Below are 14,877 nucleotides of genomic sequence, written 5' to 3'. Positions count from 1 at the left end.
GCGTTCGCTTTCGTACTGCAATGAAAGGAATTTTGGTTTATTTTTACGGCAGAGACCCATAAACAAATGCGGCGGCAGATAACGAACCCCCGCCCAGGTCCAGATAACCGGAATCTGGTTATGCCTCATCGCTACACATCTTAAGAAAGCTCTGCGACTTCGCTGCGTTGGTCTGTCACCTTCGACTTCATATGTATATTTACGAGGTACATAAATGATTGTGTCTGCACCCAAAGTGAGATGTGCACTCACAGCCTCAGTTCGCACGCCCAAATATGTTAATTTCTGGCACGTAATTGCGCAGAGTGCTTCGATTCAGGCCGGTTAACCCATTTGGCTGGCAATGGGTTAAGTGGCTCAGTGGTACATTTTGGAAGAAGCCACAGGCCACAGGCCCCAGGCTCCCAAACAGTATTTGGCAAATATAGGCAAGCGAAACTGGCCGAAACAGAAAGGCGCACAAATTGGAAAAGAGAAATTCTCGGTCGCCAGCATTTCTTCTCTTTCCCAGCTAAATGGTAGACTTCAAACGCTGACAGTGCGTCTGCCAAAGTATCTATAGATAGACAGATACATAGATAGATGGATGGATGGATGACTACGATTTCGTATTCGACGCACTTGTTGTTCGGTTTCCAAAGTTCGTTGTTCAGTGTTCGGTGATTGTTGATGGTTTTGGACAAGGGAAACGCAAAAAGTAAGGCCTGCGGGCCTCCGAAGTCATTTCTTTTTGAGTTTTGAGTAAAAACCGGGTAACTGAGATGTGTGGAAATTTTCTGAATTGGATTTTCTGGGGATTTGAAAGATAATTTAGGCTGTGCAACAGCATGATATGCAGTTCCCCAAACAATGCGGCAATTAAAAGTGCATTTGCATGCATATCAAACTAAATCCGGCGTTTTGCATATCATTTGGTTGAGATTTCGTTGAGGTTGGTCAACTGAAATTGATTTCCATTCCAAGTGTGTTACCCAATATGCATCAGTTTTACCTGCACATATTTTTAGTAGGTTTTAGTGTGCCGGTTTTTGTATCTGCAAGTTGGATTTGTGCAATTTTCACACAATTGTTTGCGGCATTCGCATGGCATGTCGAATTAAGTTGTTACAGTAACTAATCTGATGATTAATTAGACAACAATTTCAGATGCAATTGGGTCGCCGTAAAATGGGTCACCTCCATCCGGCGAGCTGACCAGAAGGCAGTGCTTAAGCTTCGCCTGCCTGATGGCTCAATTAATTATGACAGCTCATTTGTACAGAGGGAAAAATAGTGATAAGTTTTTCATTGACATTAATATTCAAATTCAAATTATTGATTAAAACGAATTCATTGAATTTATTTATTTATGTAATGTTACTAATCGCTGTAATACTATATCGTTGAACAGTAAAGATTCTCATGAGTGAGACCTTCCTATAATCAATTGATTTCTATGATAAGACACCTTGTTACGGGCGAATTTGGGGCAAGTCTGATACTCTTTTCGCTCAGTGCACATTTGCGAGTATCTAAAGGGAAACTATTTATCAAGCTGCGGGTGAGAAGCGGGTGACCCGCAGTCAGAGTAGCTCTTACTAACGGTTTCACACACTCTTCCCGGCCAACTTTAATAGCCATGCCCCACACATGAGTCCATAAATATGTATACATATATATATATATATATTGGAGCCAGAGGGCTCAACCACAACTGCCGATTCATTGGGAAATTAGTCAACGCAACTCCACGCCAATGATGCGTTTTGTGGAGTTTCTTTTTGTGGTAAATTGAGCTGCTGATTTGAGGGGGACCTCAAAAGGGGGGGCCTCTTGCCCCTTGGGACTGCAACAAAAATCTGCTTAAATGAACGGAAGTCGGCAGTAAGACGCCAGTCGCTGGTTAATACTGTTAACCGATGCTGTCCGATTGGTTTTGGTTATCTCAGTTTTCTCATTTTCCCGCTGTTACTTGCTCACTTTTGTTCGTTTTCAATTTACGGGTGAAATGGCTGTTATTTCAGATATTTTTTTCCCCCTTTTTTTTTTTTTTGGTTTGTAAAAGTTGTTTTCACAGCCATGGCTAACTAGAAAATAATGAACAAACAAATTAAAGCACACACGAAGAAAATCAATGGCAACGATTGGACGCCAGCGGAAGTGCAACCTGTGGCCATTCCTCACAATTGGGGGTTGCTCAGGGTTCGATTGCAAGTGCATGGTAACTACAGTGTTCAATCGAAAGAGCGGACTGTGGATTTAGGTGAATGTTCGAGTCTTTAATTTCACATGCATAATATGTTAGAAAGTGGTATGTGGCGGATACACTTTTTATTATTTATCTCCATTTTCATTTAATTTTGATTGTTTTAAATATTTTTAACGTTAACTTAAACAGGTATAAGTTAGAAGTTAATTTAGTGCATAATTATCTACGTCATTTATTTGGTTTTCTTTGTACAATCATCCACACAGCATATTGTTGATTAATAGTAATAGTTTTAGTTATTAGTCACAATTCTGGACTGATTTAAATGTATACCAATGCTTTAATTTAGCTTAATCGTTATATTGCTTAGTTCGTTATTACATTGTTTTTAGAGTCCCAAGAGATCTCTTCTTAAAGATCCCTTTATTTTGTATTTATCTTTCGATTGAACAGCGAGTTGGTTAATGCACCTGTATCACCTAATGCTTCCCTTATTGGATGTAGCACTGTAAAATCCCAAATAAGAAGACTTTACTCGTTGAGTTTTTGTAAGAAAACTGGATTTATTTGGAGATACCTTCGGTTTAAGTAGGTGACATGAGAATCGGATCTTAAAGTAAATGGCCTACGCAGAGGCCTAAGTAAATAGTCCCCGCCTTATCGAGGTCCCACGCTCGGGCACATCTGCCTATCTTGAGCGGCGAGGACCTTATCTGTGGTCTCCCACTAAGGGACTATTTTAGGAGGCGGGGAACGATCTCAAGTGACTGACTCATGTAGCGTGCACTTAGATTACATGTTTTTGAGCGATGCACCCATGTCGCCTTAGATACCAAAATCCTAAATATAAATTATCGCTCTCGATTCATTTACATAAGATATGAACGGAGCCCAAAATTGTAAGTCTTTAAATATATTCGTGTTCATGTGTGAACATTCTGCCAAAGGGCCAGCAAAGCTGAGATGTACATTAGTATATTAGTTGCATATATAACAGTAGTGGACTGTATTTATTTGATATATGTTCATTTATTTTGCAACTAAGATTTCAATGGCCCTAGTTTTTTCTGGCTTTTAATTTTATTGGATTACAATTATGGTTTATATTATTTTTAATTCAACAATTTGTACTCAATTAACTTATTTTAAACATTTTGCTTTTTCTATGTAGAATTACATTTTCTATTAAACAACGATATAGTGGACTGTATATTTTTTTGTTATATAATTTTATTGTTTATTTACTATTGATATTTATAGTACTGGCAACGGACCTGCAAAGGTTATTGCTTGCATTCTTTGTTGCACAGCACATTTCCGTATGAAATATATTATTAATACTATCATTATTATTAAAGCAATAATTAATCCAGCATGTCCGGAAATATGATGGAAATGTAAATCTTTCAATTTTTGATGGTTCTCTTTCATAAATTTAATTTCATTATTCAATCGTTCAAATTCCTCAGTATGATTTAATATTGATAGTTTCAGCGGATCCCAAATAATCTTCGGCACTTCACTAACTTCTCCTATATAAGGTGTTGATAATAATTCTTCACTTTCGGACTGAATGTTATGGTGGGCAACTAGAATTTTATCGTCGGTTCTTGCCGTACAATATGGCGCAATGCTTAAAACTCCTTGCTGAGGCAAATCAAACAATTCAATTTGAGAGCCAGTACATTGCAGACGGACTTTTGAATTCACAGGAACCTTAAACAACCAACTACTTTTCTTTTCTAACTCTACCCAGTAACTTTTAGAGTCGACTACTGTTTTATAGATGCAGTTCGCCGCTTTATTTGGCTTTAGAGGCTGAATCTCACATGCATTATCATTCGCTGAATTCCAGGGCCAACTTCCTTTGCATATTCTCTTATTTAATTGCCATTTCTGACATTGATTTAATGTGGCTTCCGTCATTATGTGATAGGAATCTATCTCAAAATTATAAATTAAATATTCGGACGTTGTATGCACCATTATTATCCGATCTTCATTTCGAATTGGCACCGGAATAAGCCTAAACAATTTGGATGGATGCCTGCTAAACAGAGGCACTTTTGCACTAATGATCAATTTATCGTCGATGAATAAACCCCTGGCTGTTAACAGTGTATACACCTCCTTAAGTTCCGTACCTGACCGTTTTCCTGGAATTACTAGGTTCTCCGAAAGACTCTGCTGAATTTTGGCAATTTCTTTTTTAAGCTGATTTGGCCTGAGAATATTTGTATTTAGCCTACCGTGATTAATATCAATCAACAGGCTTATAATGCCTGCTTGAATTTTTTCGCCTTCTTCAATCAATGAGTGTAGCTGTTTCGTAATCATAAAGAATTTTATTGATTCCTTATAAACATAATAATTTTCTTTAAGAACTTCTGTCATGTTCTCAATTCTTATTTGCATACTTCTAAAATTGGAGTTAACATCTTCTGTTGTTCTCTTTAATAGATTAGAAGTTGAATCAACCACAGATGTTTGTTTTTGAATTAGTTTATCAAGGTTGTTCTGGTTATCTAACAAATTCTTCATATTTTCTTCTAATTGCTCTCTATCATCTTCATCCATTATACCAAATAAAATATGATACAAGGAACCCATAAATTCGAAAGGAGCACGCTTGCTTCTAGATCTAGACTGCATCATAAACAATTTATTGTTTTCTTCAAGTTCCGATAACTGACTTTGCATATTATCTAAGACTAGACTACATTGCTCTTCAAAGCTATGAAGTCTTTCGCAAACTTTCCTCATACTTTGTATAAGCGCATTACCCTTTGTTAACATTTTAAAATATGGATCCATTTTATAATAGATAACCAAATTCCAAGAAGTACTCACAATCTCAACATCTCCTAGCGGGTCTAGATATATTGCTGAGGTTTTATTTATTTTGTCTATAGAATATCTTGGTGCTATATCTTTAGGTAATGCGCTAGAAACTTGACAACTTAACACAAACAACAACATTGCCATGATGATTCCGATCTTGGACATTCCCGATGTCGCTCTAGTTCGCCTTTTTGGCTCTTGGTCAGCCTCATTTTTGTCAACAGACTTTATTCCTTCCAAGGGACAAATTTTAGTAATGGGTCTAGTGATATATCCTTCCTGCATCTTTACTTTAGCCACTCGGACCTTATCATCATTCCCCTTATGCACCTTTTCCACCTTTCCTAAAGGCCATCTTGCAGGATGACAATTCTCATCCTTTAATAAAACTATTTGCCCTTCTTCTATATTAGGAATTTCCTTTTTCCATTTATTCCTTTGCTGGAGCGTATGCAAATATTCACTTTTCCACTTAACCCAGAAATCTTTCTTCATTTTTTGGATAAGTCTCCACCTATCCAAATTTCCGATTTTTTCATCTTCCATTGGTTCGACTATTTCTAAAGGTGGTCTTCCAATTAAAAAATGACCTGGTGTTAAAACTTCTTGTTGGTCCATCTCACTAACTATAGTGTATAATGGCCTTGAATTTAAGCATGCTTCTATTTGACATAAAAGAGTTGACATTTCTTCGTAAGTCAAAATAGTGTCGCCGATTATACGCTTTAAATGGTATTTCATTGACTTAACTCCAGCTTCCCAAATACCTCCGAAGTGAGGTCCTGCCGGGGGAATAAAATGCCAATCAATCCTGTCCTTTTCAAGCTGCGCTGCAATCGTTATATTTTCTTGTATTGCATTAAATAACTCTTGATCTAATTTTCTTGCAGCTCCTACAAAATTTGTTCCGTTGTCTGAATAGATATTGGAACATTTTCCCCGTCTAGCAATAAATCTTCTGAGTGCTGCTAAAAATGCGTCTGAAGTTAGATCGCTTACCATTTCTAAGTGTATGGCTTTGGTGGCCATGCAAACGAATACGGCAACGTATCCTTTAAATGTTTTTTGGCCACGATTTTTTAAACATTTAACATAATAAGGACCTGCGTAATCTATTCCAGTATTAAGAAACGGGAATGTCATCGTCACTCTATATTTTGGCAAGTTACCCATTATTTGCTGAGCTGTATTTTGTTTATACCTTGCACACGTTACACATTCTCTTAAATACTTTTTCAACGAATTTTTCAACCCGAAAATCCAATACTTTCTTTGGATATAGTTTCGCATTAGGTTTATCCCTCCATGCAATGTTTCCTTATGAGCATTTTTTATTAATAAGCTTGTTAGGTGGCATTTTTCTAAAATGATTGGATGTTTAACATTAAATTCTGCATTGGAATTTTGCAATCTTCCTCCAACTCTTAGAACCCCATCCTTGTCCAAAAATGGATTCAATGACAATATTTTATTATTTGTCTTGATTTCCTTTTTGATTTTAAGGCACTTTATCTCTTGCCTAAACTGGTATTCTTGTTGTTTCTTAATAACAACTGTTTCCGCTATTCTTATCTCCTTTACTGAAATAATTGATGAATAGGCTTTATTTCTTGTTTTCATCTGCACGAATCTATTTATGTATGCTATTATACGTATAAGTTTTTCTATACTGGAATACCTTTCTATTAATTCGTAAATAGGATCATCTATTTTGTCATTTAATACCGTATTTATTAAGACAGGTTCTTCTACAGACTGCTGCCGAGGCCAAAGTTCTTTTGGGTCTGCTAGCCATTTCGGACCTTTCCACCAAAAATCACAGTTGATCAACTGGTTAGAATCCACTCCCCTGGATGCTAAATCTGCTGGATTATCATGATTCCATTCAGTATTTTTTAATTTCCGAATGTCATCCGTTCTTCTTTTTATAAATTTGATCTTACTTTGACCACTGTTAATCCATGCTAAGGTAATCGTGGAATCACTCCAAGCATAGATCTCCATTATATTGTCAATTGATCCTTTTAGTCTTTGGATTAATTCACTAAGCAGGTGAGCTGCACACAGCTCGAGTTTGGGAATTGTCTTCCTATTTTTTATAGGGTTGACTCTACTTTTGCTAGCTATTATATTAACATGAGGTCCTACTTTAGCATAGACTACTGCAGCATATGCTTTTTCGGAGGCGTCCGCAAATCCGTGAATCTGAATGACTGAAGAACTGTTTGAATTAATCCACCTTGGGATTCGAATATTCTCTAACAATAATAAATTTTCTTTATATTTTTCCCAATAATTTTTATCTTCTATGGATAATTCCTGATCCCATTCACTTTTATTTATCCAAAGTTTTTGAATAAAAAGTTTTCCTGAAACCGTGACTGGTCCCAACCATCCTAACGGATCAAATATTTTTGCTAGCGTTGATAACACAACGCGCTTATTTATATTTTTTGATTCATCATTACAATTTACGCTGAATTTAAATAAATCATTTTGAGGTTCCCATTTTAGTCCTAAAGTTTTAACACATTCATTTTCGATAATATTGAGAACCTTATTGTCCCCTGTGTCCTCCACAGTGGTTAATATTTTGGAATTGTTGGAAATCCATTTCCTTAAGTTGAATCCAACTTTCTGCAATTCATGGGAAATTAATGTTATTAACTTATTAGCTTCTTCTACCGAATCAGCTCCAGTCATTAGGTCATCCATATAGAAATCATTCCTAATTATTGCACTAATAACTTGGTTTTTACATTTATCTGCAATATCTACCAGAACCCTGGTAGCCAAATATGGTGCAGATGCAGTTCCGTAAGTGACTGTGGTTAATTTATATGTTTTAATTTTTTCTTTTGGAGAATTTCTCCATAAAATATATTGATATTTTTGATCATTATTATCTATTTTAATTTGTCGGTACATCTTTTCAATGTCTGCCGAAACAACAAATTCCCATTTTCTCCATTTAATAATAATGTCAAAAATATCTTTTTGAACTCGTGGCCCAACCCACATTATGTCGTTCAAACTTTTGTTATTCGTAGTTTTTGCTGAAGCATCAAAAAACTACTCTCAATTTGGTCGTAAGGCTTGAATCTCTAATCACTGCCTGGTGCGGTAAAAAATATTTGCCTTCATCACTCACTTCAATCATGTGTCCTAAATCCATGTATTCATTCATGAATTTAGTGTAGTCAACCTTAAGTTTTTCATTTGTTTTTAGTTTTTTCTCCAGATTCATGTAACGAGCTATCGCTTGTTTCTTTGAATCTCCTAAGGTGACATCCTCCTTGAATGGAATTGACACAATGTATCGCCCATCTGAATCTTTTTTTGTCGTTTTGATAAATTTATTTTCACAGATTTCAGACTCGATATCATCTTTTTCTTCTTCTTCCACTTCCCAGTAGCGATCTAACTCTTTTATTTCTATTGTTGTGGCTACAATGGTTTCTTTTCCTTTGGATTTTTTACATCCAGAAACTATCCACCCGAAATCAGTTTTTTGCCCAAGGAGACCGTCTATTTTTATAACTCCATTTTGCAGAATGTGAGTATATACGTCTGCTCCAATGATTAGATCAATGCGACCCGGTTTATTAAAATCGGGGTCGGCTAATTTAAAGTTCTTCCATTTTTTCTGATCAACATTAATCGTGTTGACTGGAAGTGCCTTCATAAGTTTTGGGAGAATAATTGCTTCAATTTCTAAATTTTTCGGAGAATTTTTTATCGAAATAACCGCTTTGTGCTTGGAGATGCACGTTCCTGTGGAAGATACTCCACTTATTTCAGTATGAGACCGAAATTTTTTCAATTTTAGAATCTGTGCAGACTCTTCTGAAATAATTGTGCTTTGAGAGCCACTATCAATCAATGCTCTTAATTGTTCAAAGCCTCCATACCTCGACTTTACTTGAATCAAGGCCGTGGCCAACAAGGCTTGACCTGTTGTTCTACACGTATTCACTTTTTCTGGATTATGACCTGCAAAGTGAAGTAACGTGTGGTGAGGTTTACGACAAGTCGAACAAAGCTGCTCGCTTATACATTTTTTACCAAACGGATGCCTCAGACATCTTAGGCAAATCCCATTTTTTCTTACCCAGTCAGACCGTTCTGCTGGATTCATTATTTTAAATTTATGGCATTGAATTAAATAATGCCCTGGTAGTTTGCAATATGCACAATTGTCACTATAATTTTTATTCTTGTTATTATTAATCATTTTCTTTACAGGTTTTACTTCCTGTGAGAATGATGATATAGAATTGAGCCTTTGCTCTAAAAAGTCCATGACATCAGAAAGTGCCTGTATTTCTTTTGTCTTTTTAACATGGCTTTCATATAAATTGAGTGATTCTTTATTGAATTTCCGAAGAATTATGTGAGCGAAAATTGCATCCACATCTTCTGGTAATTGTGCCTTTAATTTTATAATATAAATTGACTCGTTAATCGTGTCAATAAATGTCTTTATTTGCTTATTGGATTCTAAATTTAAATTTGGCATATCCATAAGCCTATTCATATGATCTGAGAATATGTTTCTTTTATTCTCATATCGCTTGGTCAAAAACTCCCAAGTGGCTTCATAATTTTCTCCAGAGCCGAGCAGTAAATGAGTAACCACATTTCTGGCTTCTCCTTTTAATGCTGACTTTAGATAATTAAATTTGAGAGAAGTACTGAGATCCTCTCTCACATGTATAAGCTCTGTAAAGAGTTCATTAAAAAGATCCCATTCTTTGGAATCACCAAAGAAAGTGGGTATCTGTATTTTAGGCAGGGTTGGTAACTCCTCCGCCTTAACAACCGTCGACATTTCAGCTTTATTTATTGTGCCACTGAGTCGACTATTAATGGCTGTAAGAATATTTTGTTTGTCAAATTCAAGTTCGCTAATTTCTTCTTCGAATAGCGAACTCTCAAAATGACTATTCACCTGTTCAATCAGGTTATCTATTTTATGCCATAAAAATTCAATTTTATTTTTCCTTATTTTAAGGAAATCTGGACTACTGTCTATTAGTTTAGACGTATCTTCTAGATATACTCGAAATTGGCCAACATTATTTCGGAATGCCTGCTCTACTTTTAAAGCGTTGTTTTGTGCTATACCCTCTTTTTCAGGGTGACCACACATTTCAAGGTTTAATGTAGGGGGAGGGTTTGATTTAGGGACAGTGTTTGATTTAGGGAAAGTGTTTTCTACCGACTCGCCCTTAATTTTTTCATTTTTATTTTTAATTTTTTCTAACACCATCATTATTAAATCATACTGCTTCGTGTTAAAATATTCATGATCGACAACGCCGATCTTTAACAAATTGCTATGATTAGCAATGAAACATTTTTGAAGCTCATTTAATTTTAGAATTTCTACATCTGTTAATGTTGGTTTTACTTCCAACTTTCTAATTTCCAAAATAATTTCGGACTGCTTCTTAAGGAATTGAATAGTCTTTTCTGACATCATATTGAAAATTTTTTGTAATTTCTTAATATATATAGTACGTGTATATGTATCTTATATGTATTTATATATATATGTGTGTTTGGATAAACAGAAAATTCTTGTTTTGACTTAGCTGATGTCGTTGTTGTTGCTGCTGCTGTTGCTACTGCTGTTGCTGCTGTTGTTGCTGCTGTTGCTACTGCTGTTGCTGCTTCTGCTGCTGCTGTTGTTGTTGCTGCTTCTGCTGCTGGTAGAGGCTCCTTTGAATTTGACTTCCTTCTCTTTTTTAAAGCTCCGTCGATGTTTAAAGATGATTTTTTTTTTTTTTTTTTTGTTTGGCACGTTTTATTATTTTTGTAGTCCAGTCAGATTTTTTGTTTTTTAGCCATTTATTTCGGCATTTATGCTCTTTTGGCATATACACTGCACTCTATTTATGAGCTGATTTAATGCTATTAGAGCATTTATAAGGCACTGTTTTCAGGCACTTTTTATTTAATTTATGCTCTTATGGCATATACACTGCACTCTCTTTATGAGCTGATTTAATGCTATTAGAGCATTTATAAGGCACTTTTGTTATGCACTTTTTAATTTCACAATTGCTGATGTATGGCCTCAAGCACGCCTTACCACAATTTATAATGGTACACAAAGCAACCTTTAGCTATCGACTATAAGGTGCTTGTTTTAAAACATAAAAGATTCTTTTGTATCTTTTTGCTTTTTATATTTATACTCTGTTCCTTACCTTTGGTAGGGGGAAACAAGAGTCATTTATTTTTGCTACCTTTAGCTGTAAGATGCTTAAAGGAGCTGGCCTTTCTCTGAGTTCCTTACCTTTGGTAGGGGGAAACTGCAGAGTCGATTAAAGGCTCGATTGACCAAATGTAAAATCCCAAATAAGAAGACTTTACTCGTTGAGTTTTTGTAAGAAAACTGGATTTATTTGGAGATACCTTCGGTTTAAGTAGGTGACATGAGAATCGGATCTTAAAGTAAATGGCCTACGCAGAGGCCTAAGTAAATAGTCCCCGCCTTATCGAGGTCCCACGCTCGGGCACATCTGCCTATCTTGAGCGGCGAGGACCTTATCTGTGGTCTCCCACTAAGGGACTATTTTAGGAGGCGGGGAACGATCTCAAGTGACTGACTCATGTAGCGTGCACTTAGATTACATGTTTTTGAGCGATGCACCCATGTCGCCTTAGATACCAAAATCCTAAATATAAATTATCGCTCTCGATTCATTTACATAAGATATGAACGGAGCCCAAAATTGTAAGTCTTTAAATATATTCGTGTTCATGTGTGAACAAGCACTGTAGCAGCCTTGTTTAGTTTCGGCTGACATTGACACCTGTTCACCTGTGCACCTGTGCACCTGTGCACCCTGGCACCTATCAACCCCCCTTTGGCCCCCCACTGCCGTTCGTTCTTTCCGTTTTTCGTTTGTCGCCTTTGTGCTTCTGTCAGTTGCTTTGCTTTGCGCATGAGTCGCACGTTTAGTCGCCGTAGTTGTTGCTGCTGTCACTTTGGGCATATCGCACGCTCCAGTGACCCATTATGTACATGTACACACGAATATCTGCATATACAGTTTGTTTAGTATGGCAGGAGTGCAGGGCTCCCCCACCAACACAATCGCACTAAATGTTTCGGCGTTTCGGACAAGGCTCAAAGGGCTGCCCTTCGAGGTCCCGCTTCAACGGTTCGAGGTTTGAGGTTCGTATTTTGTGATTCGAGGTTCGTGATTAGGGGTTCGGAGTTTAGGAAGCGGGGATCGGGGATCGGGGTCGAGTTTATCGCCGACGTTTGTTTGATCGTACACCACACGGTGGTGTTCACGTACTCCTCGATTTCGAGCGCCACTCCGTTTGTGCAGAAGGTTGAAACGCGAATGAGAGGAGAGTCGCACGCTTTGAGCCGCGAGTCAGAGTCTGAGTCTGGTTTGCCGAAGTTGCGCTGCTTTAGCTTTACCGTTTGTTGTCGGTTCTCTCCGGTTCTCTTACTGGCATTATCTCTCGCTGCTCTCTTTATTGTTGCTGCTCAACAGCTGTCACGAAAATTTAGCGGCAAACTTTTGTTCTGCACTCTTCGCCAGTCGTCGTCGTCTTCCTTCACATTTTGCATTGGCTTTTGGGGGTAGAACTTGTTTGCGGGAGGGGTTGGTAAACGGGTTCCGATTTCAAGATCGACTAGGGTTTAGTCTAGGGCATGGAAAGTGCACAATTAACCCTTTCTAGGGTTGCTCGCTTTCATATGTCAAACTAACTATCTAGTCTCTACTAGTTTAAATGTTCTCTTTCATGGAATTCTCAAAAAATTGCAATTATCGAAAGCTAATTGTAATCAGGACGCAACTGATACAAAATAACATTTTAATTAAAAATTGTAATAATACATCTTTTTCCTCTACAGTGTAAAACTTTAATAATAATTCTACTCTAATACCATTACAAGTTTAATATAATCATTTTTAAGTGCATTTTCCCGGTCTAAATGGGTTAACCATTTGCATTACTTAGAGTTGTTGTCCCAAGTACTTAACTTTTTCCTGTCTGCTTTCTTCCCATTTGTTTTGTCTTCTGCTCTCCGTTTCTCCGGCTCTTTGATTCTTTCTTCCTGTCAGCCTTTTTGCTCGCTCAAACTTTTCCACTTAACGCGATGTGCGCTAAAACGTTAATTTGTATGCATAGGGAAGCGATTGGAGGTGGGAGATTGCGCGAAAGAGAGCGAGTGACAGCCGGAGAAAGAGGCAGAAGATAGAGGAGACTGAGGACTGGAGACTGGGACTGAAGATTCGGTTACACAAGTTCAGCTAGAAGGAAGTCTCGCGAAAGTAGCGACAGACAGCAAAAGCTATAAATAGTTTATGGGCCGGCCAGTCGGTTTCGTTGGTACCCTACCTCGGTCGCTTTGGAGTGCGAAAGAGAGGGAGTGCTGGGCCTGGTTTATGTTTATTGCCTCACTCTGACCCAGCCAGGTATTCAACGTGGTACTTGGCTCTGCGTGGAGTAGGAAGCATTTAACTACCTTTGAAAGACATTTGATACATGGCGAAGTCGAGTTTTGCGGAGTTTATTTTCGTCTGCGTTTTCTTTTCGCTTTATGTGCTTGTCGCCGACTATCGCGCCATTCCCATCCCATTGCACCTGACACACTCACCTAAGATGGAGGAGCAACATGCGGTGCACTGGAAAAGGGGTTCCCTTCTCAGTAAGTAAAGACATACCCATGGTGGAACAATTTGAACTCGAGAGCTTCCCATTTCAAATGTGTATATAAATATTTTAAAATTCTGCTGTCATTAGATACACCGATAGATTGACAACGAAGTAACATTTTATTGCAGACATAAGTAGTTGCACGATAAATTATACATATAATATTTATTTTCAGTGTATAGCAAAACAATATACCTGTAAGTATTATCTCCAGCGTTTTGTACACTTGGTTTATTTTTCCCATTTCTCGCACTCTTTTAGTTCTGCTATTGATAGGACAGGGAGGACAGGAAGGGGAATAATGCAGCATTACCAGATACCAGATGACTTTCCGTTCTGCTCAACATTTACATCAAAATTCCTCGCCATCATCTCAGGTGATAAAATGCGCAGAACCTCTGTAAACCGTTAAGATAATCATCAATGAATGCGCGAATGGGTGAATGAGTGAGTGAGTGAGTGAAAAAACAGTTCGGCACCTCGCATTCCGTTGTTTGTATCGCATGGATTCAGTTCGTTTTTGGACCAATCGGCCATGTCAAAGAGGTGTATTCAGTGGCCAATTAAATTAGCTGGCGCTTCCATCGGTGAAAGCATTTCTTCAACCACTTTCGTTGAACAGGGCCCCGTTGATTAATTTCTTTGCATCAATCAAAAGTGGCGGCTAATTTTATGCTTTCATGCTAATTTTTCGACTTTCAGCCTTGAGAATTAAATCTAGAGAATTGATACGAAAATATTTACGATTTAAGTTTTCACTAAAAGGTTCCTCAAAACTGCAAGACTTTATAATTTTCATAAATATCAAAACATTGGTGAATTATTATAAAGAATTTAGATTGTTGACATGTTCTAATAATAATATACATATTTTGTTACTACATAGAAATATTTAAAATATTTATATAGACGTTACCAGCTACTAAAAATGTTATGTAAAAGTGCTTCCCAATAATCATATAATTCTGTAAAAGCTTTGTAAACTTCAGTTAAACTCGGGGAAGCAGAAAACGCTTTAGGAAAGCAACAAGTGGCTCACTTAAATTTCCGCAGCTGAGCACGGTCCACCCTAATTTAGCGGCAACTGCAGACAGAAAACGTTGCATACTTTCAGGCGGCAGCTGATGTTTGCCCTGATTAAGGAATCGCTTATTATT

Source organism: Drosophila yakuba, chromosome 2L (assembly GCF_016746365.2).
Source record: "Drosophila yakuba strain Tai18E2 chromosome 2L, Prin_Dyak_Tai18E2_2.1, whole genome shotgun sequence".
NCBI lineage: Eukaryota > Metazoa > Arthropoda > Insecta > Diptera > Drosophilidae > Drosophila > Drosophila yakuba.
This window is presented reverse-complemented; position numbering follows the sequence as displayed.